The following is a 23,167-nucleotide window of genomic DNA, read 5'->3' as shown; positions in this document are numbered from 1 at the left end:
TTTATTCATAAAATCTACAATTTTGATTCTCTACATTTTTTTTAAGGGAAAAATCGAAGAAGTGAATGTGAATCGTACACCAGGTAGGGTACCAGAAAAGGGAGGTGAATCATATTTGACCACATAAAAAAGAAGTATTTCCTTGTCAGAGCCAATCCTAGGCAGGCACCTTCTCATAACCACACATCTCATAGCAATCGAATAACCTAAAAATGTGAATGGAATAATACAACACATGTATTTTCTCATTACCACACTTCTTATCTTTAATTGGTCAACTGTGGATCATCTCATACATATATATCACAATTATTTCTTTAAGAATTACTAAATAGATATATAAGTAGATGGGTAATTAAAATAAAATTGTCAGCCAAGGTATCCATGGTTCTATTTCTAGTAAATAAATGAAAAACCAAAAATTATATAGTTTTCACCACAAGGAATTCTTTCTATCTTCAACCACCATCACTCCATCTTCTCCTCGTCATAGACTTCTTTTGGGAAAAATTACATTTAAGTCCTATGTTTGTTTCTGGCTTACAAGAATTCTATATAAAAAAATATTCCTACTTGGAGATGATAGTTCACGGTCTATTTCCTAAGAACCACAACCTTGGCAAAAAAATAATAATTATATGACAAATATATAGTATCACATGCATTCTCATATATTCCCCTAAACATGCTAGTAATTATAAGAATGCCAAATCTTATCAGATACCAATCAAACAAGATGAATAGAGAGATTTGGTCTCGGTTTACACTATAAACATAGCACAACCTGGCTTTGATACCAATTATTAGAAAATTTCAATTTTAAAATGATATTTTTGCACGGAAAAAATTAAAATTTTGAAAATCGACTCGGTTTGTGATATTTATAGCAATTAACCCTAATTGAATTCATACATATGTTTTCAGCTTAGTGGACATTCATTGTTCTCGACTTTCAACCAAACGATCTTCTCCGCTATTCTCGTACCATGAACTATTTCGAGTGTGAGCTCGAACCAATTGAATATAAACACAAAACTAGATAAAATTTTCTCTATTTTATTTAGGGTGAAAATGAAAATTCTCTTTTCTTTAATAGAAACCAATAGAATTGTTATTCAGGAAAAATATATTTAATAGTTGAGAATTAATTCTCTCTGTTTTTCAGTAGAGTAACAATCTCTCAAAGTTGTGTAAATAGCTCTACCGATGCCATCTTTTTATCGGGAGAGAAGGTAGAATCCTTGTTGAATCGTAAATGTTTATTTCAAATTAAAAAAGCAACTTCCTAGTCCAACTAGGAGAGGAGGGCTAATAAGGTGTACTTCCCCTCATATATTATGATGGGGGCTAATAAGGTGTACTTCCCCTCATCTATTATGATGGGGATTTGGGTATCTCATTGTACTGGGCTCAATTATATGTGATTTTAAAACTTTTAACCCAATACTTTATAATTTAATCCAATCGAATACATATTTTTCTATTTTTTAGAATAAACATTAATTTTCCAATTAAATACTTTTCCCATCCCAATTTTACCTCGGTAAAATTATGACAATTTTACCACTGGTAAAAGAAAATATATTTTCTATTTCACAACTCAATTTGTCCACTATGGCCGAATGGTTTATTTTCATTTTTGAGCATTAAAACTACTCAAAAGCATAAACTCATTCTTCCATGTACATTTGCAAATGAATAATTTTTCATTTTCATTTTTGAGAAAACCACATTTATTGTCAAATGATTGTATTTCTCCATTTCAAAGAAAACCATAATCATTTCTAAATATTTTTCATTTCTCTATTTCTATTCATTATATTCATTTTGATTCAGTCACACAATTCATTTCCAGTTTCAACGAGCTAGCGGAGGGACTGATTGCATATATGTAAATAGGGCTCAAATGATCTATAATTAAGTTTTGATTATTTTTATTTTAATTATAAACTTATTTTCTTTTAATTATAAACTTATTTAGTCACGAAGTCATTCCACTATAGTATCATGACTAAGCTCTCTCTAACGACATATTATTACAAAAGCAACTATTTAGTGCTTGTCCAATGACCTTGTCATAAGTGTGTTACCATCATAGGATACCCTTGATCTCTTTGGGATAAATTTTTTTTCCTAATATGATCCTATTTTTCTCATGGTGATGATTACATCTTTCTTCATGAAAAGTCAATTACTACCGAATAGTAATTAAGTCATTTATCACAAAGACGAATGACCCATGGCCATGTTTACTTTTCATCAACCATGTAATGCTAATGAGAGGATATCATTTACCTATGTCTCTAGCTATGAATTCTATTGTTGTGAATGACGTTACATACTATAGAAGTCATACACCTAACGCACCAGCTTTTGGTTCATTATCTATTTGAACTTAGGCTTTTACTTACATCAAAGTGTACGAGTCACGCATACATAGTCTGGTCACACTATGAACGTCAAAAGTGAATAAATCCATAAACAAATTTAGGATCTATTCCTCTTGGGTCCTTTCCAGTGTACTGTCAGTCCAATCAGTCACATCCATGTCTTTATCTTTTGAGATTTATCCATTCTAATGCCCAAGACAAGGCATCTCCCCAATTGGACTTGATAGATGGCATATTAGTCTTTCAATCAGTTTGCTCATTTCTGGTTAGACTAAGGACATGTTTAGGTTCGTCTACTAATACAAGTTGTCCTTTCGTATTACAATTCGTCCACGTAATGCCGCTTAGTATTAGTTAAACATTAGACAACCAATAAGCAACATTTGCTTCTATTTTATTACGTGTAAAAATAATTTAAAGACAATAATACAAAGTATATTAATTGTAACCAATGAATTTATTTTATTAACTAACCTATTCGAAAATTATTTGAAGTGTACTTAGAAAAAAATATTACACTTAGGGCATTAGATCCAACATGGATAGGATTTAATTGCTACTAAAGTAAATAACATCAATTACCTTGAATTGGTCAACTTGATTTTAGAATTAATTTGGCCCACAAATTTAAGCTACATTTTTACATTCTCCTATTTGATCCATTGCAATAAAGCATAAATTTTAATAGCAAAAATGTTGAGCATGCATAACTATAAATACCATTCATCATTTTTACCATATTATAGTGAATTGAAAATGTAAGTTATAATTGTTGTATATAGCTTGATTCAAATGCCCCTTTCATATACTATGACATTACAATTCAATATAGTAGGTTTTCAAGTAATATACGTATCAATCATTGTCACAATAGTACCTTATAAAGGCTTTCTTGTTTTAAGTAATAAATTATGTTCACACAATCATGATAAATAAGAAATATGCTAATTTTACATTAGAAACACAATAATTGAGCTCAAAATGTCACATTATCATCAAATATCATTCATCGGTACAAGGATAATATAAAAATGTATTATTAAACCCCATTTTCTTACACCGAGTTAGTAATTATTAGATATTAATATTTACGATGATAATATAAAAATGTATTGAAGTTTGGTCAATAATTTTTCAGTAAAAAGTTAATTTAAGTATAGGGACTAAATTGTAAAATTTTAATTATTATAGGTTTTTAATTGGCCAAAGACTTAGGGCTTAAATTGTAATTAGCCAAAGGTTCAAAATAGATAATAAACCATTTTCTTTCATAATAAAATGGATGATGATGTTGTTTTCCACTAATGAGATTAATGATAATTAAAGTAAATTAATTAAGGATTAAGTTAATTAAATAACGTTAATTAAGGTATATTTAAAGTATAAAAGGCTTAACTTAGTGGGAAAAGATGTCATCTTCTCCTATTTGTTTTCTTTATTGTCGTAAGGTGAAGAAGAAAACTTAGGAAAATATTGAAACATTCGGCCATCAATTTTAAGGTAATTCAAAGTCTTTTTCTTGTAATTTTATGAAATTAGAGTCATGGGAGCTTGATTTAGCTAGCCAATGTGCCAATTTGTTAAACGGCTAAAGTTTTTCAAAGTTTTCATTGTTGATTTCTTAAAAAATTAGGCTTGAAATTGATAGATTTTGAGCTTAGAATATAAAAAGGACTAGAATGTAAAGTTAGTTTAGCTTGTTTGTTAACTTTCTCAGATTAGGGACTAAATTGAATAAATGTAAAACTTGTTACAAAATTATGTTAGAAATAGAATTTATAAGGTCTCTAGTGAGAATATTTGAAATCAAATTTTACTCCAAAGCTAGGAATTGAAAGTTACATTTATCCTGAGATCAGGGACTAAATTGAATAAATTACAAAATTTTAAGGAATTGAAAAATAAAATTCATATAGGTTCATACATATCACAACATAGAATAGGAATATTTGATATTGATTGATGTATGAAATGATTGTTTAGATCAAGAATCGGATCGAAGTGGAGTTGATCGGGGAAAAGCTAAAATTGTGGATTAGCCCCTAAAGTATCCACTTTATGGTTTTTGAACAAACAAGTTCATATGGAAGTTATCACTCTATTTCATTTTATGTATGAATTATATTTGATTTTATACATATATTAAAAAATTTAATAGAATTAGTGAATTTGTCACATATGTCTCGAAATAGACTGAATTGTAAATTCATGTAAATATTGGCTATATGGAAACAATACATGATGAAAATATGATTGTTGATTGACTAGATGAATCAAAAATGAAAAATGAAATTATGTACAATAATTAGTATTGATAATTATATGAAAATGAAGCCCCGAGTGAACTTAGTAAAATGTTAGGATACATTTGGCATGTCATTAGGGTTATACGCAAGATTGATCAAGGATTTTACATGTTATTATGAGATCTAGCATTTGTTGAAGATTCTCGATTGAAATGTATCGTATGTTTATCCCGGACGGATACCCTTGATATAATATTAGCTTGTGTAAGCTACTCTATTATAATATCAACTTGTGTGAGCAACCTTGATATAATGTCAACTTGTGTGAGCAACTTATTCTCCTATATTCGAGTCTGTTTTACTATAGTTCCATTGGGCGATATTTAGTTGAATGAAAAAGGAAATAAACTATGGAATGGAAATGAAATGGTATTTGGTGATACTTGATATATAGATTGTTACATGACTTTGTTTAAATTGTGATATTACTTATGATTTTAGAATTTAACTAATGCATTTAATTGGTGATGTTGTTATATGTATAGATATGTCATAATGTGCCAAGGATAGTTAAGTTAGTTGCCCAATTGATTAGTTAACTATGCCTTAATCATCAAGGTATGATTTAGTTTCTATTTGAACTTACTAAGCATTCTTAATGCTTACCTTAGTTGTTTACTCTCCTTGTAGATTTTCACCTTGCGAAACTAGCAAGTCGGATTAGTGGAGGACCACACACTATCTTGAGATGGTATTTATAAGTTCATTTTGAGTTTAGACTATCTGACATGTACTTAAGGGTCCCTAGTATGTATTTGGGTATTTTGGGATTTGGTAGTATCATCTTTAATAGTGATGATGGTTGAATTAATTATAACCTATGGTATGAAACCAAATAAGGCATATTTTGGTCATGATGATGTTATGAAAGTAATGATCTTATTCATGACTGGTTGGTATGCTATGATTTGAATTTGGACCATTTGAAATAGCTAGTTTGCTTAATGATTTATAAATGGTGAGTTGAATGTTAAGAAATTTTATATGATTTGGTGATGGATTTGGTTAGTTCATGGCAAGTTTAGCAAATTACTTAGTCTTTAAATTGCATATTGAGTATAAGAATTAAAGATGGTAGTGTTTTGAATATGGATAATTGACTTAGAAGGTAAATAAGCTTGAATGGTGAATTTTTGGATAGAATAATCTTGAATGGTTGATTGGTACTTTTGTACTTAGATGTGGTTTTCATCGGAATAGTTTAATAGCTTATTTTGTACAATATTGTAACACCCTATACCCGACCCGATTGCCGAGCCCGAATATCAAGATGCCACACCACTGTCTCATGTCTTACACAACAATTAAAAGCTCATTATTACAGAAACATTTTTATTATTACCATTCGTATAGGTTTTAGTCAACATGCTCTTTAAATCATCATCACATGCTAAAATTCATCTAAAAGTCTTATAATCATAGTTACACATACATAAGATCCATTTAGAAAAATTTCAAAACTGGCTACGTAGGTACCAATAATGAAGGCAAGGTATCGATAATTCTCTCAAGTGGTATCGATACCGCTCGAAAAATCGATACCAAAATTGCTTACAGTTTCTCGCTTAAAAACCCAAACCTCGAAAATTATTGGTACCTCTGCCAAAGTATCGATTAATCCACCTTGAGTATTGATACTCAAGATAAGGTATCAATATCAACTTATGTTATTGTCTTCCTGCACTTTCAAAAATCATGGAGGTAGCGATATTTAAACCAGAATATCGATACCCCTTCTATAGACATCGAAAATTAAACAATCTTCAGTATATAAATCATGCCAAAAAAAGTCTAACCAACATGCTTCATCCACATCATCAAACGAGAAATTGAATGTCTGAAATAACTGTCCAAAAGATCGTAATTAAGTCCAAGAAATAATCAACGTAATACAAATTAAAACTCAAAATCCCAAGAACAATTTAACCATGGAAACATCCTAAGTATTATATCAAATACTAGCGTAAAGTCTACCACATTTTCTTGTACCCAAAACGTAAACAAGTAATAATAACACCTACGAAAATACGGAAATGGACTTGGTCATATCACCCTTCAGAACCATACCTCTCAAACTGGCACACAACTAATCTGCAAGGGTTTTAAAAGGAGTGGGTGAGCTTTATAAGCTCAATGAATGCCTAGAACAACTACAGTGTAAACAATTCATCAAGCATTAGGGGAACATATATGTAGCATAAGTAAAGAAATCTCAACCCATTGACATATTTGACTTCTCAAGCAAATTTATTAGTTTATTTACAAAGCCAACACATACACTTTATACATACAACGCAATACATACAATCATATTTATGGGTAATTTGCATAGAAGCCACATAATCATTTAAGCATACATCACATTACACATATATATGTATATATATTTGAAGATAATTTGGGACTTGAACTATAAAACATAAAAGTGGGCACTATCACCACACATCGAATACATGGATCTCCAACACACCACATAGACTCATAGAGTCAAACATGTCCCGTAAGTGAAGCATTAGGCTAACACGCTCGAACACGCTCCAACACGCCAAACATGTCTCTTTGAATGGAGCTTAACTCACAATCCCTTATCTCTGCAAACATGTCTCAGGGCCACAATGCCCAAAATCACATATACATATAGATGACTGCTCACAATCCTATGGCATGCCAACTATATCCAATGGTCTCAAGTGTCACAAGGCCAAAATATTCGTTATTAAACACATATATTACTTACTGGTTTTCTATTCATCACCACTGCATATTTGCATCATAAACACAATATTATCACTATCACTCAGCATGTTTGGCATTCCTTCATATATACTTCCACAGCAATAATCAAGAACACATAACACATGTAATGGCATATCATCTCAATACACATTTTCTGTGACAGCCCTAATGTGACCCTAGTCGGAAAGTGGTTTCGGGACCACAAAACTGAGTCGTAAAAATGATTAATTGTTATATTCTATGCTTATTATGTGTGTACATGCATATGTCGACGTTTCATTCCCTAATTTTGCCAATTGCATGAGAAATTATTAAATAGGGATCAATATGAGACATGGTGAAATATGATAGACTAATTTTAAATGGTTTATTTGTGCATGTCAACACAAGGGTGGGCTTGCATGTCAAATTGCCCAATTTTCTTTATAGTGGCCGGCCAAGATGGGTGTTGATGGGCAAATATATATGTTTAATTAGTTATTAAAATAAGAAATGGCATTATGTGAGAAAAAAATTAATATTAGTGAAATAAAGGTAAGAGTGTGTTCATCTTCCTTACCTTCTTGCAAAGCCGAAACAAAAGGGGAAAGAGGAAGGAATTTGTCTAGGGCATTCGGCTATCTTGGAGGTTAAATAAGGTAGGAGTTCATGTTATTTCTATTGATTTTTATGAGAATCTAGTAGTAGTCAAGCTCTTATTGTAACCCATATGTTGATTTTTCTTTAGTTTTGGTGACAAATTGTGCATACGGTATTATTGGATAAATGCTAAAAGGATGGTGTTTTGATATTTTGGATTGAAATATTAGAAAGGGGAAAATATGAGCTACCTAAATAGATATATGTGAATTTAAAAGATGGTATGAACAAATGTGGAGTTTTGCTAGTTTAGGATTATTCGGCCAAGTGTTTATGTGGTGGAAATTAAGTGTTAAATGGAATGAAAATGATATTATATGGGGGTATGTATATTCGGCCATATGAGTAAATATATAGATGATGTTAAATTTGATTATGTATAACGGGCCATATAGAGTACACATTGTGATATTAACTTTAATTCTCTATAATTGATCAAGTGGGTGATATTAGTTTATATGGTTGAATTTGATTTATGAATATGTACCTTGAAATAAAATATATCATCGACTATGTTACTTTGGAAGTAAGAATGCATTCGGCCTTGAGACAATTTATAAGTATTAGTTAAGGTTCTAATGTTTTGAACAAGAATGGTTGTAAGATGAAACGAAAATTATTAAAATATATATGAGTAATTAACAAGGGTGGTTGCCGTGTATATAATATTTATGTGTGTTTTATTGAAATATTTATTGGGTTAATTATAGTAATTGGATCTTAGGTGATCAATAGTCGAATGGCTTAAAGTTAGTAAAAAGCATAAGGTGAATAAAAATAAAATGTTGCCCTATGCTTCTTTTGATATGAAACTATTAATGTTATGGGATATAAATAACTAGCAAGGTAATTAAACTAGTTGATTTATTTATTTAAGCTCAAGAACCTAAAGGAGAGGCGTCCAACAAGGGGAAATCGAAGGTCATCGAGTAGCCGACTTGGAATTATTTTACCCAACATAAAGTAAGTCACCAACCATATATTTTGTATTGATCTAAATAGACATAATGTCTATGTAATTATGCCGAATGGAATGATAAATTTATATACATGTATGCATGTGGTGATGAAAGTGTTGAATGAAAAGAAAAGAGGTGAGATGTATTGAGTTGTTGATCTCGGCACTAAGTGTGCGGGTATAAACATTTATGATCATGAGATTGGCACTAAGTGTGCGGGTTTAAATTGTACAGCACTAAGTGTGCGAGTTTGATTATATAGCACTAAGTGTGCGAGTTGATTATATAGCACTGAGTGTGCGGACTTAATATATATTTTTGAATCACTATGGACACTAAGTGTGCGACATTATTGAGTCGATCACGGACAGCGGATCGGGTAAGTACCTTGAGTTCGTGACTAATAGGCGCTATGTTTATATTTGAAGTTGAGCTTGGTAAGTTTGAACCTATGTGACAATTATAATTGAAGTCACGTACATAAGATTTATCGTGGAATAGGTGAAAGGTCGTTTAGTTGTATGATTGTAACGAAAATAAAATGATGTATGAAAATGCCTCAAATATCCTATTGATTAGTATATGGAATGTGAATGCATGACTTGGTATGAGATTGAACCGATAGGTTTAAGGAACTATGGTATGGTTCGGTATGGATGGAGTAACTAGCCTCGTTCCATTTTGTTTCCTCTTGTGATAATGTTATTAATGGATGGTAGTGCATTGCTTATGACTTACTGAGTTATATACTCACTCGGTGTTTCCTTGTCACCTATTTTAGGTTTCTTGGACTCGTCTCTTTTTGCATGATCGGGCCGTCATCGGAGTCATCACATCGGCTAGCAACTTTTGGTATCTTCTTTTTAGTCGGTCTAGGAGAACATTTCGGCATGTATAGGCTAATATGTTTTGTTGAAATTTGGTATGTAAACTTTTAGCCATGCAAAAATGGCATAAATGTTCGGTTGGATTTGGTTCTATAATGTTAGGTCGTAAGTCTTGGAAATTCGATTTTTATGCCATATGTCATGGTTGATTATTTTTGGTGTCAAAATTCATGATATGGCAATAGTGTAGTACGGAGATGTTTGACAACGATTAGCCCTTGGCATGGCTAGTCATGATCATAATTTGTGATATGTATGATGAATTACTAGTTAGATCAAGGAGAAATCACGAAATAGGCATAGTTGCTTTAGTAACAGATGCTGGCAGAGGCAGTGACGTGAGATTGAAAAATCACTAAAAATAGTAGGAGTGGAATTAATTAATGAATAAATTATGTAATCGAAGCTCGATGAGTCTATTTTCATATAGAAGAAACGAAACGACCATATGAGCTGTATGTTAGGAGATAATTAAACTCTTGTGAAACAGGGCCAGAGCGATTTCTAGATTCCCTGTTCCGACTTTGGAAATTCATTATAAATTAACCAGAGATAATTAGAAGTCATGCCATATGTGGATAGATTCCCCTTCGAGTCTAGTTTCTGTAGAAACAAACGACATCAGTAATGAAGCCCTGTACAGGGAGATATCCAAGTCGTAATGCACAAAGGTCAGTGTAGTCGATCCGTGTAACATGGCAGACTTTGACTAATAAACTGTACTAATTGGCCCAACCAAAATTCTATAAAAAAATATGTAGATGGGCATATGAGTCTAGTCTCAGGGAAAATTTACGGAACTGGATTTTGAGTTTCAGAACTCAAGATATGATTTTTAAAGCGACTAGTACGCAGATTGGCAGCTTGTCTGGAAAATTTTTTTAAGTGGTTTGAAGTCTGTTAGCACCTCGTGTTCGACTCCGGCGACGGCCTCGGGTTCGGGGTGTTACATTTGATTGGTATCAGAGCTATGGTTTAGTTGGTTCTAGGACTACCATAGCACGTATGAGTCTAGCTATACATGCCTTAATGTTAATGTTTAAATGTGTGATGACTTCTGACGGTTAAAATTTTTGTTTTGATTAGTAAATGGATCCCGGTGTAGAGAGAACCTTGGCGGATGACGTTGAAAGTGTAGCGGCTGCTCCTGCACAAGGGACGACGCCTGTTGAACCTCAGTCATCTGCGAATAATCATGGTGAGGGGGCTAAACAAGCCTTCTTTACCATGATGAATGAGTGGGTCGCGCAATATGCCCGAACCAATCTGGCTGTCCAACAATTCCCGAATTTGAATAATCCACCCCAAGAGCCCGTAATGCCATCAGTTACTGATCCTGTGAGGCTGAGTAAGCCACCTGTAGACTTGATTAGGAAGTGCGGGGCCGAGGAGTTCAGGGCCATAGTTACTGATGATGCTGAAAGGGCCGAGTTCTGGCTTGATAACACCATTCGGGTGTTTGATGAACTGTCATGCACGCCCGATGAATGTCTAAAGTGTGCTATATCCTTGTTGCGGGACTCAGCCTACTATTGGTGGAGGACCCTGGTTTCCATATTCCTAAACAAACGAGTTACTTGGGACTTCTTTCAAACGGAATTTCGAAAGAAATATATTAGCCAACGGTTCATTGACCAAAAGCGTAAGGAATTCTTGGAACTCAAGCAAGGCCGCATGACAGTATCTGAATATGAACATGAATTCATAAGACTCAGTAGGTATGCCCGGGAGTGTGTAGCTGATGAGGTTGCTATGTGCAAAAGATTCGAAGAAGGATTGAATGAAGATTTAAAGCTACTAGTGGGTATTTTGGAGATAAAAGAATTCGTAACACTAGTCGAACGAGCCTGCAAGGCAGAAGAACTTGGAAAGGAGAAGAAGAAGGCTGAATTTGAAGCTAGAGACTATCGTAAAAGATCGACGGGTAAAGCTCCGTTCTCAGCTGTAAAGAAGTTCAGGGAGGACACTAATAAGTCGAGGACGACTGCGGGAATTTCCATCAGAGCACGACCACCGATGGACTCCCGAGCTACTTCGGTAGCTAGTGTGGGCAATAATCGTCAAGAGAAACCTGAATGTCCCCAATGCGGAAGACGACACCTAGGTGAATGTTAGGGTAAGTCTACTAACAGGGCCTGTTACGGATGCGGTTTGAAGGACCACTTCATTAGAGATTGCACGGAGCTTGATGAGAAGAATAAGATTCAAGGTGCAAGACCTAGTGGAGTGACAACTAGAGGTAGACCACCGAGAATTTTAGGAGGTAGGGGTGGTAGTCAGAGAGGGGCCTCTAATACGGCTGTTCGAGCCGAGAAACGTACTCCTGCTAGAGCATATACCATTCGCGCACGAGAGGAGGCATCCTCCCCTGACGTCATCACTGGTACCTTCACTCTCTTTGATACTAATGTGATTGCATTGATTGACCCTGGCTCTACTCATTCATATGTATGCGAAACCTTAGCATCTAGTAAGACTCTACCTGTTGAGTCTACTGAGTTCGTAATTCGAGTGTCAAACCCTTTGGGTCAATACGTACTTGTTGATAAAGTGTGTAAGAGATGCCCTCTAATAATCCGAGAATCCTGTTTTCCGGCCGATTTGATGCTTTTGCCGTTTGACGAATTTGATGTTATTCTTGGTATGGATTGGTTGACCGTACATGATGCAGTGGTGAACTGCAAAGAAAAACCATCGATTTGAGGTGCCCAAATAACGAGATAATCCGAGTTGAGTCTACGGACTTAAGGGGGTTGCCAGTTGTAATATTAGCAATGTTGGCCCAGAAATATGTAAGAAAAGGGTGTGAAGCATACCTTGCGTATGTACTTGATGACAAAGAATTAGAAGAGAAACCCGAATCTGTACCGGTGGTTTGTGAATACCCGGATGTTTTTCCTGAAGAATTACCGGGTTTACCACCTGTTCGGGAGGTAGAGTTCGGTATTGAGCTTGTACCTGGAACTACGCCAATTTCGATAGCTCCGTATCGTATGGCACCAACCGAGTTGAAGGAATTGAAAGCTCAATTGCAAGAGTTGACGGATAGAGGTTTCGCTCGACCAAATTTCTCACCTTGGGGTGCACTAGTATTGTTCGTGAAAAAGAAGGACGGAACCATGAGGTTGTGCATTGACTATCGTCAACTGAATAAAGTGACGATAAAGAATAAATATCCATTACCGCGTATTGATGATTTGTTTGATCAACTAAAGGGAGCCTCAGTGTTTTCAAAGATAGATTTGAGATCGGGTTATTATCAGTTGCGGATTCGAGATTCGGACGTACCCAAAACTGCTTTCAGAACGAGGTACGGTCACTACGAGTTCTTAGTGATGCCGTTTGGGCTCACTAATGCCTCTGCGGTATTTATGGATTTGATGAATCGGATCTTCAGACAGTATTTGGACCAGTTCGTAGTTGCGTTCATTGATGACATCTTAGTCTATTCAGGAGATGAGACCGAACATGCTGAGCACCTGAGATTAGTGTTGCAAATTTTGCGGGATAAGAAGTTATATGCTAAGTTCAGTAAGTGTGAGTTCTGGTTAAGAGAGGTTAGCTTCTTGGGTCATGTGGTATCCGCATCGGGTATTCGAGTTGACCCGAGCAAAATTTCAGCCATACTTAACTGGAAGCCTCCAAGAAATATTACCGAAGTTCGGAGCTTCCTGGGGATCGCCGGTTATTACCGACGATTTGTAAAATGTTTCTCGATGATAGCTGCACCGTTGACGAAACTACTCCAAAAAGATGTTGAGTTTGAGTGGACAGAGCACTGTCAGAAGAGTTTCGATCGACTAAAGACCTGTTTAACCGAAGCTCCAGTGCTAGTACAACCGGAGTCCGGCAAAGAGTTTGTCATTTATAGTGATGCATCCTTACTTGGGCTAGGTTGTGTGTTGATGCAAGAGGGTCAAGTTGTGGCTTACGCGTCGAGACAATTAAAGTCGCATGAAAGAAACTATCCGACCCATGATCTTGAATTGGCGGCCATAGTGTTCGCCCTAAAAATATGGCGGCATTACTTGTTTGGGGAAAAGTGCCATGTATTTTCGGATCACAAAAGTCTCAAATATTTGATGACTCAAAGAGACTTAAATCTGCGACAAAGACGTTGGCTTGAGTTGTTGAAAGATTATGAGCTTGTCATTGATTTCCACCCGGGAAAGGCTAATGTGGTTGCGGACGCCTTAAGCCGAAAATCACTGTTTGCTTTACGAGAGATGAATGTGTACTTGTCTGTTCTACCCGACAATGTGTTAGTAGCTGAATTAAAGGCCAAACCATTATTGATTCGTCAAATTCGTGAAGCTCAGAAAGTCGACGATGAATTGGTTGCAAAACGGGCTGAATGTATTCCGAATATGGAATCCGAATTTCAAATTGATGATGACGATTGTTTGAGGTTCAGAAGTCGGTTGTGTGTTCCAAGAAATTCAGAACTCATTTCGATGATTCTGAACGAAGCCCATTGTAGCCGAATGTCAATTCACCCGGGGAGTACGAAAATGTACAACGATTTGAAACGTCGATTTTGGTGGCATGGTATGAAACGAGACATCTCCGACTTTGTTTCGAGATGTTTAATATGTCAGCAAGTGAAAGCGGAACATCAAGTGCCTTAGGATTACTTCAGCCGATCATGATACCCGAGTGGAAATGGGATCGAGTCACAATGGACTTTGTGTCCGGACTGCCATTGTCAACAAGTAAGAAGGATGCGATTTGGGTTGTTGTTGATAGACTGACTAAGTCGGCTCACTTTATCCCCGTGCGTACGGATTTTTCGCTCGATAAATTGGCAGAATTATATGTCTCCCAAATAGTTCGGTTGCATGGGGTACCTATTTCCATCGTGTCGGATAGAGACCCAAGATTTACCTCGCGATTTTGGAAGAAATTACAAGAAGCATTGGGTACCAAAATGCACTTTAGCACCGCATTCCATCCTCAGACCGATGGCCAATCTGAGCGGATAATTCAAATACTCGAGGATATGTTGAGATGTTGTGTTTTAGAGTTTTGTGGTTCATGGGAAAGATATCTGCCTTTGACCGAATTTGCTTACAACAATAGTTTTCAGTCAAGCATTAAGATGGCACCTTACGAGGCTTTATACGGTCGTAAATGCCGTACCCCATTATTTTGGACTGAACTTAGTGAAAGTAAGATCCTTGGGGTTGATTTGATTAAGGATGCCGAGCAGAAAGTCCGAGTAATTCGCGAAAGTTTGAAAGCCGCTTCGGATCGTCAAAAGTCGTATACGGATTTGAAAAGAAAAGACATTGAATATCAGGTCGGAGACAAAGTATTTCTCAAAGTTTCACCCTGGAAGAAGGTGCTTAGATTTGGTCGTAAGGGCAAACTAAGTCCGAGGTTCATCGGTCCGTATGAGGTATCCGAACGAGTTGGACCAGTTGCATACCGATTAATTTTACCCCCTGAGCTTGAAAAGATTCACAACATTTTCCATGTCTCGATGCTTCGACGATATAAGTCCGACCCGTCGCACGTAATCACTCCATCTGAGATCGAGATTCAGCCTAACTTGAGTTATGAAGAAGAACCGGTTCGCATTTTGATGCGTGAAGTAAAAGAGTTGCGAAATAAGAAAATCCCATTAGTGAAGGTGTTGTAGCATAAACACGGAATTGAAGAAGCCACTTGGGAACGTGAGGACTTTATGAAGGATCGATATCCAAAATTATTCACCGGTAAGATTTTCGGGGACGAAAATTTCTTATGTGGGGGAGAGTTGTGACAGCCCTAATGTGACCCTAGTCGGAAAGTGGTTTCGGGACCACAAAACCGAGTCGTAAAAATGATTAATTGTTATATTCTATGCTTATTATGTGTGTACATGCATATGTCGACGTTTCATTCCCTAATTTTGCCAATTGCATGAGAAATTATTAAGTAAGGATCAATATGAGACATGGTGAAATATGATAGACTAATTTTAAATGGTTTATTAGTGCATGTCAACACAAGGGTGGGCTTGCATGTCAAATTGCCCAATTTTCTTTATAGTGGCCGGCCAAGATGGGTGTTGATGGGCAAATATATATGTTTAATTAGTTATTAAAATAAGAAATGGCATTATGTGAGAAAAAAATTAATATTAGTGAAATAAAGGTAAGAGTGTGTTCATCTTCCTTACCTTCTTGCAAAGCCGAAACAAAAGGGGAAAGAGGAAGGAATTTGTCTAGGGCATTCGGCTATCTTGGAGGTTAAATAAGGTAGGAGTTCATGTTATTTCTATTGATTTTTATGAGAATCTAGTAGTAGTCAAGCTCTTATTGTAACCCATATGTTGATTTTTCTTTAGTTTTGGTGACAAATTGTGCATACGGTATTATTGGATAAATGCTAAAAGGATGGTGTTTTGATATTTTGGATTGAAATATTAGAAAGGGGAAAATATGAGCTACCTAAATAGATATATGTGAATTTAAAAGATGGTATGAACAAATGTGGAGTTTTGCTAGTTTAGGATTATTCGGCCAAGTGTTTATGTGGTGGAAATTAAGTGTTAAATGGAATGAAAATGATATTATATGGGGGTATGTATATTCGGCCATATGAGTAAATATATAGATGATGTTAAATTTGATTATGTATAACGGGCCATATAGAGTACACATTGTGATATTAACTTTAATTCTCTATAATTGATCAAGTGGGTGATATTGGTTTATATGGTTGAATTTGATTTATGAATATGTACCTTGAAATAAAATATATCATCGACTATGTTACTTTGGAAGTAAGAATGCATTTGGCCTTGAGACAATTTATAAGTATCAGTTAAGGTTCTAATGTTTTGAACAAGAATGGTTGTAAGATGAAACGAAAATTATTAAAATATATATGAGTAATTAACAAGGGTGGTTGCCGTGTATATAATATTTATGTGTGTTTTATTGAAATATTTATTGGGTTAATTATAGTAATTGGATCTTAGGTGATCAATAGCCGAATGGCTTAAAGTTAGTAAAAAGCATAAGGTGAATAAAAATAAAATGTTGCCGTATGCTTCTTTTGATATGAAACTATTAATGTTATGGGATATAAATAACTAGCAAGGTAATTAAACTAGTTGATTTATTTATTTAAGCTCAAGAACCTAAAGGAGAGGCATCCAACAAGGGGAAATCGAAGGTCATCGAGTAGCTGACTTGGAATTATTTTACCCAACATAAAGTAAGTCACCAAGCATATATTTTGTATTGATCTAAATAGACATAATGTCTATGTAATTATGCCGAATGGAATGATAAATTTATATACATGTATGCATGTGGTGATGAAAGTGTTGAATGAAAAGAAAAGAGGTGAGATGTATTGAGTTGTTGATCTCGGTACTAAGTGTGCGGGTATAAACATTTATGATCATGAGATTGGCACTAAGTGTGCGGGTTTAAATTGTACAGCACTAAGTGTGCGAGTTTGATTATATAGCACTAAGTGTGCGAGTTGATTATATAGCACTGAGTGTGCGGACTTAATATATATTTTTGAATCACTATGGACACTAAGTGTGCGACATTATTGAGTCGATCACGGACAGCGGATCGGTTAAGTACCTTGAGTTCGTGACTAATAGGCGCTATGTTTATATTTGAAGTTGAGCTTGGTAAGTTTGAACCTATGTGACAATTATAATTGAAGTCACGTACATAAGATTTATCGTGGAATAGGTGAAAGGTCGTTTAGTTGTATGATTGTAACGAAAATAAAATGATGTATGAAAATGCCTCAAATATCCTATTGATTAGTATATGGAATGTGAATGCATGACTTGGTATGAGATTGAACCGATAGGTTTAAGGAACTATGGTATGGTTCGGTATGGATGGAGTAACTAGCCTCATTCCATTTTGTTTCCTCTTGTGATAAAGTTATTAATGGATGGTAGTGCATTGCTTATGACTTACTGAGTTATATACTCACTCGGTGTTTCCTTGTCACCTATTTTAGGTTTCTTGGACTCGTCTCTTTTTGCATGATCGGGCCGTCATCGGACTCATCACACCGGCTAGCAACTTTTGGTATCTTCTTTTTAGTCGGTCTAGGAGAACATTTCGGCATGTATAGGCTAATATGTTTTGTTGAAATTTGGTATGTAAACTTTTAGCCATGCAAAAATGGCATAAATGTTCGGTTGGATTTGGTTCTATAATGTTAGGTCGTAAGTCTTGGAAATTCGATTTTTATGCCATATGTCATGGTTGATTATTTTTGGTGTCAAAATTCATGATATGGCAATAGTGTAGTACGGAGATGTTTGACAATGATTAGCCCTTGGCATGGCTAGTCATGATCATAATTTGTGATATGTATGATGAATTACTAGTTAGATCAAGGAGAAATCACGAAATAGGCATAGTTGCTTTAGTAACAGATGCTGGCAGAGGTAGTGACGTGAGATTGAAAAATCACTAAAAATAGTAGGAGTGGAATTAATTAATGAATAAATTATGTAATCGAAGCTCGATGAGTCTATTTTCATATAGAAGAAACGAAACGACCATATGAGCTGTATGTTAGGAGATAATTAAACTCTTGTGAAACAGGGCCAGAGCGATTTCTAGATTCCCTGTTCCGACTTTGGAAATTCATTATAAATTAACCAGAGATAATTAGAAGTCATGCCATATGTGGATAGATTCCCCTTCGAGTCTAGTTTCTGTAGAAACAAACGACATCAGTAATGAAGCCCTGTACAGGGAGATATCCAAGTCGTAATGCGCAAAGGTCAGTGTAGTCGATCCGTGTAACATGGCAGACTTTGACTAATAAAATGTACTAATTGGCCCAACCAAAAATTCTATAAAAAAATATGTAGATGGGCACATGAGTCTAGTCTCAGGGAAAATTTACGGAACTGGATTTTGAGTTTCAGAACTCAAGATATGATTTTTAAAGCGACTAGTACGCAGATTGGCAGCTTGTCTGGGAAATTTTTTTAAGTGGTTTGAAGTCTGTTAGCACCTCGTGTTCGACTCCGGCGACGGCCTCGGGTTCGGGGTGTTACATTTGATTGGTATCAGAGCTATGGTTTAGTCGGTTCTAGGACTACCATAGCACGTATGAGTCTAGCTATACATGCCTTAATGTTAATGTTTAAATGTGTGATGACTTCTGACGGTTAAAATTTTTGTTTTGATTAGTAAATGGATCCCGGTGTAGAGAGAACCTTGGCGGATGACGTTGAAAGTGTGATGACTAATAGGCGCTATGTTTATATTTGAAGTTGAGCTTGGTAAGTTTGAACCTATGTGACAATTATAATTGAAGTCACGTACATAAGATTTATCGTGGAATAGGTGAAAGGTCGTTTAGTTGTATGATTGTAACGAAAATAAAATGATGTATGAAAATGCCTCAAATATCCTATTGATTAGTATATGGAATGTGAATGCATGACTTGGTATGAGATTGAACCGATAGGTTTAAGGAACTATGGTATGGTTCGGTATGGATGGAGTAACTAGCCTCGTTCCATTTTGTTTCCTCTTGTGATAATGTTATTAATGGATGGTAGTGCATTGCTTATGACTTACTGAGTTATATACTCACTCGGTGTTTCCTTGTCACCTATTTTAGGTTTCTTGGACTCGTCTCTTTTTGCATGATCGGGCCGTCATCGGAGTCATCACATCGGCTAGCAACTTTTGGTATCTTCTTTTTAGTCGGTCTAGGAGAACATTTCGGCATGTATAGGCTAATATGTTTTGTTGAAATTTGGTATGTAAACTTTTAGCCATACAAAAATGGCATAAATGTTCGGTTGGATTTGGTTCTATAATGTTAGGTCGTAAGTCTTGGAAATTCGATTTTTATGCCATATGTCATGGTTGATTATTTTTGGTGTCAAAATTCATGATATGGCAATAGTGTAGTACGGAGATGTTTGACAATGATTAGCCCTTGGCATGGCTAGTCATGATCATAATTTGTGATATGTATGATGAATTACTAGTTAGATCAAGGAGAAATCACGAAATAGGCATAGTTGCTTTAGTAACAGATGCTGGCAGAGGTAGTGACGTGAGATTGAAAAATCACTAAAAATAGTAGGAGTGGAATTAATTAATGAATAAATTATGTAATCGAAGCTCGATGAGTCTATTTTCATATAGAAGAAACGAAACGACCATATGAGCTGTATGTTAGGAGATAATTAAACTCTTGTGAAACAGGGCCAGAGCGATTTCTAGATTCCCTGTTCCGACTTTGGAAATTCATTATAAATTAACCAGAGATAATTAGAAGTCATGCCATATGTGGATAGATTCCCCTTCGAGTCTAGTTTCTGTAGAAACAAACGACATCAGTAATGAAGCCTTGTACAGGGAGATATCCAAGTCGTAATGCGCAAAGGTCAGTGTAGTCGATCCGTGTAACATGGCAGACTTTGACTAATAAAATGTACTAATTGGCCCAACCAAAAATTCTATAAAAAAATATGTAGATGTGAATATGAGTCTAGTCTCAGGGAAAATTTACGGAACTGGATTTTGAGTTTCAGAACTCAAGATATGATTTTTAAAGCGACTAGTACGCAGATTGGCAGCTTGTCTGGGAAATTTTTTTAAGTGGTTTGAAGTCTGTTAGCACCTCGTGTTCGACTCCGGCGACGGCCTCGGGTTCGGGGTGTTACATTTGATTGGTATCAGAGCTATGGTTTAGTCGGTTCTAGGACTACCATAGCACGTATGAGTCTAGCTATACATGCCTTAATGTTAATGTTTAAATGTGTGATGACTTCTGACGGTTAAAATTTTTGTTTTGATTAGTAAATGGATCCCGGTGTAGAGAGAACCTTGGCGGATGACGTTGAAAGTGTGATGACTAATAGGCGCTATGTTTATATTTGAAGTTGAGCTTGGTAAGTTTGAACCTATGTGACAATTATAATTGAAGTCACGTACATAAGATTTATCGTGGAATAGGTGAAAGGTCGTTTAGTTGTATGATTGTAACGAAAATAAAATGATGTATGAAAATGCCTCAAATATCCTATTGATTAGTATATGGAATGTGAATGCATGACTTGGTATGAGATTGAACCGATAGGTTTAAGGAACTATGGTATGGTTCGGTATGGATGGAGTAACTAGCCTCATTCCATTTTGTTTCCTCTTGTGATAATGTTATTAACGGATGGTAGTGCATTGCTTATGACTTACTGAGTTATATACTCACTCGGTGTTTCCTTGTCACCTATTTTAGGTTTCTTGGACTCGTCTCTTTTTGCGTGATCGGGCCGTCATCGGAGTCATCACACCGGCTAGCAACTTTTGGTATCTTCTTTTTAGTCGGTCTAGGAGAACATTTCGGCATGTATAGGCTAATATGTTTTGTTGAAATTTGGTATGTAAACTTTTAGCCATGCAAAAATGGCATAAATGTTCGGTTGGATTTGGTTCTATAATGTTAGGTCGTAAGTCTTGGAAATTCGATTTTTATGCCATATGTCATGGTTGATTATTTTTGGTGTCAAAATTCATGATATGGCAATAGTGTAGTACGGAGATGTTTGGCAATGATTAGCCCTTGGCATGGCTAGTCATGATCATAATTTGTGATATGTATGATGAATTATTAGTTAGATCAAGAAGAAATCACGAAATAGGCATAGTTGCTTTAGTAACAGATGCTGGCAGCGGCAGTGATGTGAGATTGAAAAATCACTAAAAATAGTAGGAGTGGAATTAATTAATGAATAAATTATGTAATCGAAGCTCGATGAGTCTATTTGCATATAGAAGAAACGAAACGACCATATGAGCTGTATGTTAGGAGATAATTAAACTCTTGTGAAACAGGGCCAGAGCGATTTCTAGATTCCCTGTTCTGACTTTGGAAATTCATTATAAATTAACCAGAGATAATTAGAAGTCATTCCATATGTGCATAGATTCCCCTTCGAGTCTGGTTTCTGTAGAAACAAACGACATCAGTAATGAAGCCCTGTACAGGGAGATATCCAAGTCGTAATGCGCAAAGGTCAGTGTAGTCGATCCCTGTAACATGGCATACTTTGACTAATAAACTGTACTAATTGGCCCAACCAAAAATTCTAGAAAAAAATATGTAGATGGGCATATGAGTCTAGTTTCAGGGAAAATTTACGGAACTGGATTTCGAGTTTCAGAACTCAAGATATGATTTTTAAAGCGACTAGTACGCAGATTGGCAGCTTGTCTGGGAAATTTTTTTAAGTGGTTTGAAGTCTGTTAGCACCTCGTGTTCGACTCCGGCGACGGACTCGGGTTCGGGGTGTTACATTTTCACTATAACACGAGCATGTAATACATACATTAAACATGAGCATGAGAGAAATTACACTCAAAATTTAGAGTAGGGGTTTAGGCTACTGTAACAACCCGATTTTGCCCCTAATCGGAATAGTGATTTCAAGACCACAAATTCGAGTCAGAAAAAAATTTTAATATTATTTTTAGTGTTAATTATATGTTAAGTTATAGGTGTGAAAAATTCGTGTGGAAATTTAATTGTTTGAAGGTTCAATTCGATAAAAAGGGTTTAATTGCGTAAAATGAAAATTTAGGGGTTAAATCTAAAAGTACCTAATTGTTGTTGTCTTTTTAAAATGGGGGATTTATGATGCAATTAGACTAAAACATAGATAGTGGGTGGCAAAGGACTAATATAACCTTATTATATATGTTTTGTTTATTAATTATTAAAAGTTATTTTAGTAAACTAAAATAAATGATAATATATGCTAAATAAAACACACACAAAAATAAATCCATTTTTATCATCTTTTCTAGCCGAATTTGAACAAAAGAAAAAAAAGGAAGAAAGCTAGCTAGGTTCGGCCATTGTTGTCCTTAAATTTAAGGTTAGTTCTTTGTTCGGATTTTGATAATTTTCACGTTTTTGAGATCGTTGCTTTGAATACTTCAAAAACCATGTATTAATTTTGTGAATTGTTGATGATTTTGAAATGGTCCATTGATGAATGTTTGAGTTTTGTGATGTTATTTGATGAAATATGAAATATATGTGTTAGATTAACATGTTTTGTCTTTGAATTTTTAGTGAATTTGAGTAATTAGAGTTAAATTGTGAAATTAAATTTTTGAGGGACTAAAATGTGAAATAAATGAAATTTTTGGACTTGTATGAAGACAAGGAACATTCGGCCCTAGCATAGTGTGGGCAAATTTTCTGTATTTTGTGTTTTGGTGCAAAAAGGACTAAATTGCAAA

This window comes from Gossypium hirsutum, chromosome D10, assembly GCF_007990345.1.
Source record: "Gossypium hirsutum isolate 1008001.06 chromosome D10, Gossypium_hirsutum_v2.1, whole genome shotgun sequence".
Taxonomy (NCBI): domain Eukaryota; kingdom Viridiplantae; phylum Streptophyta; class Magnoliopsida; order Malvales; family Malvaceae; genus Gossypium; species Gossypium hirsutum.
Note: the sequence above shows the minus strand (reverse complement) of the source record.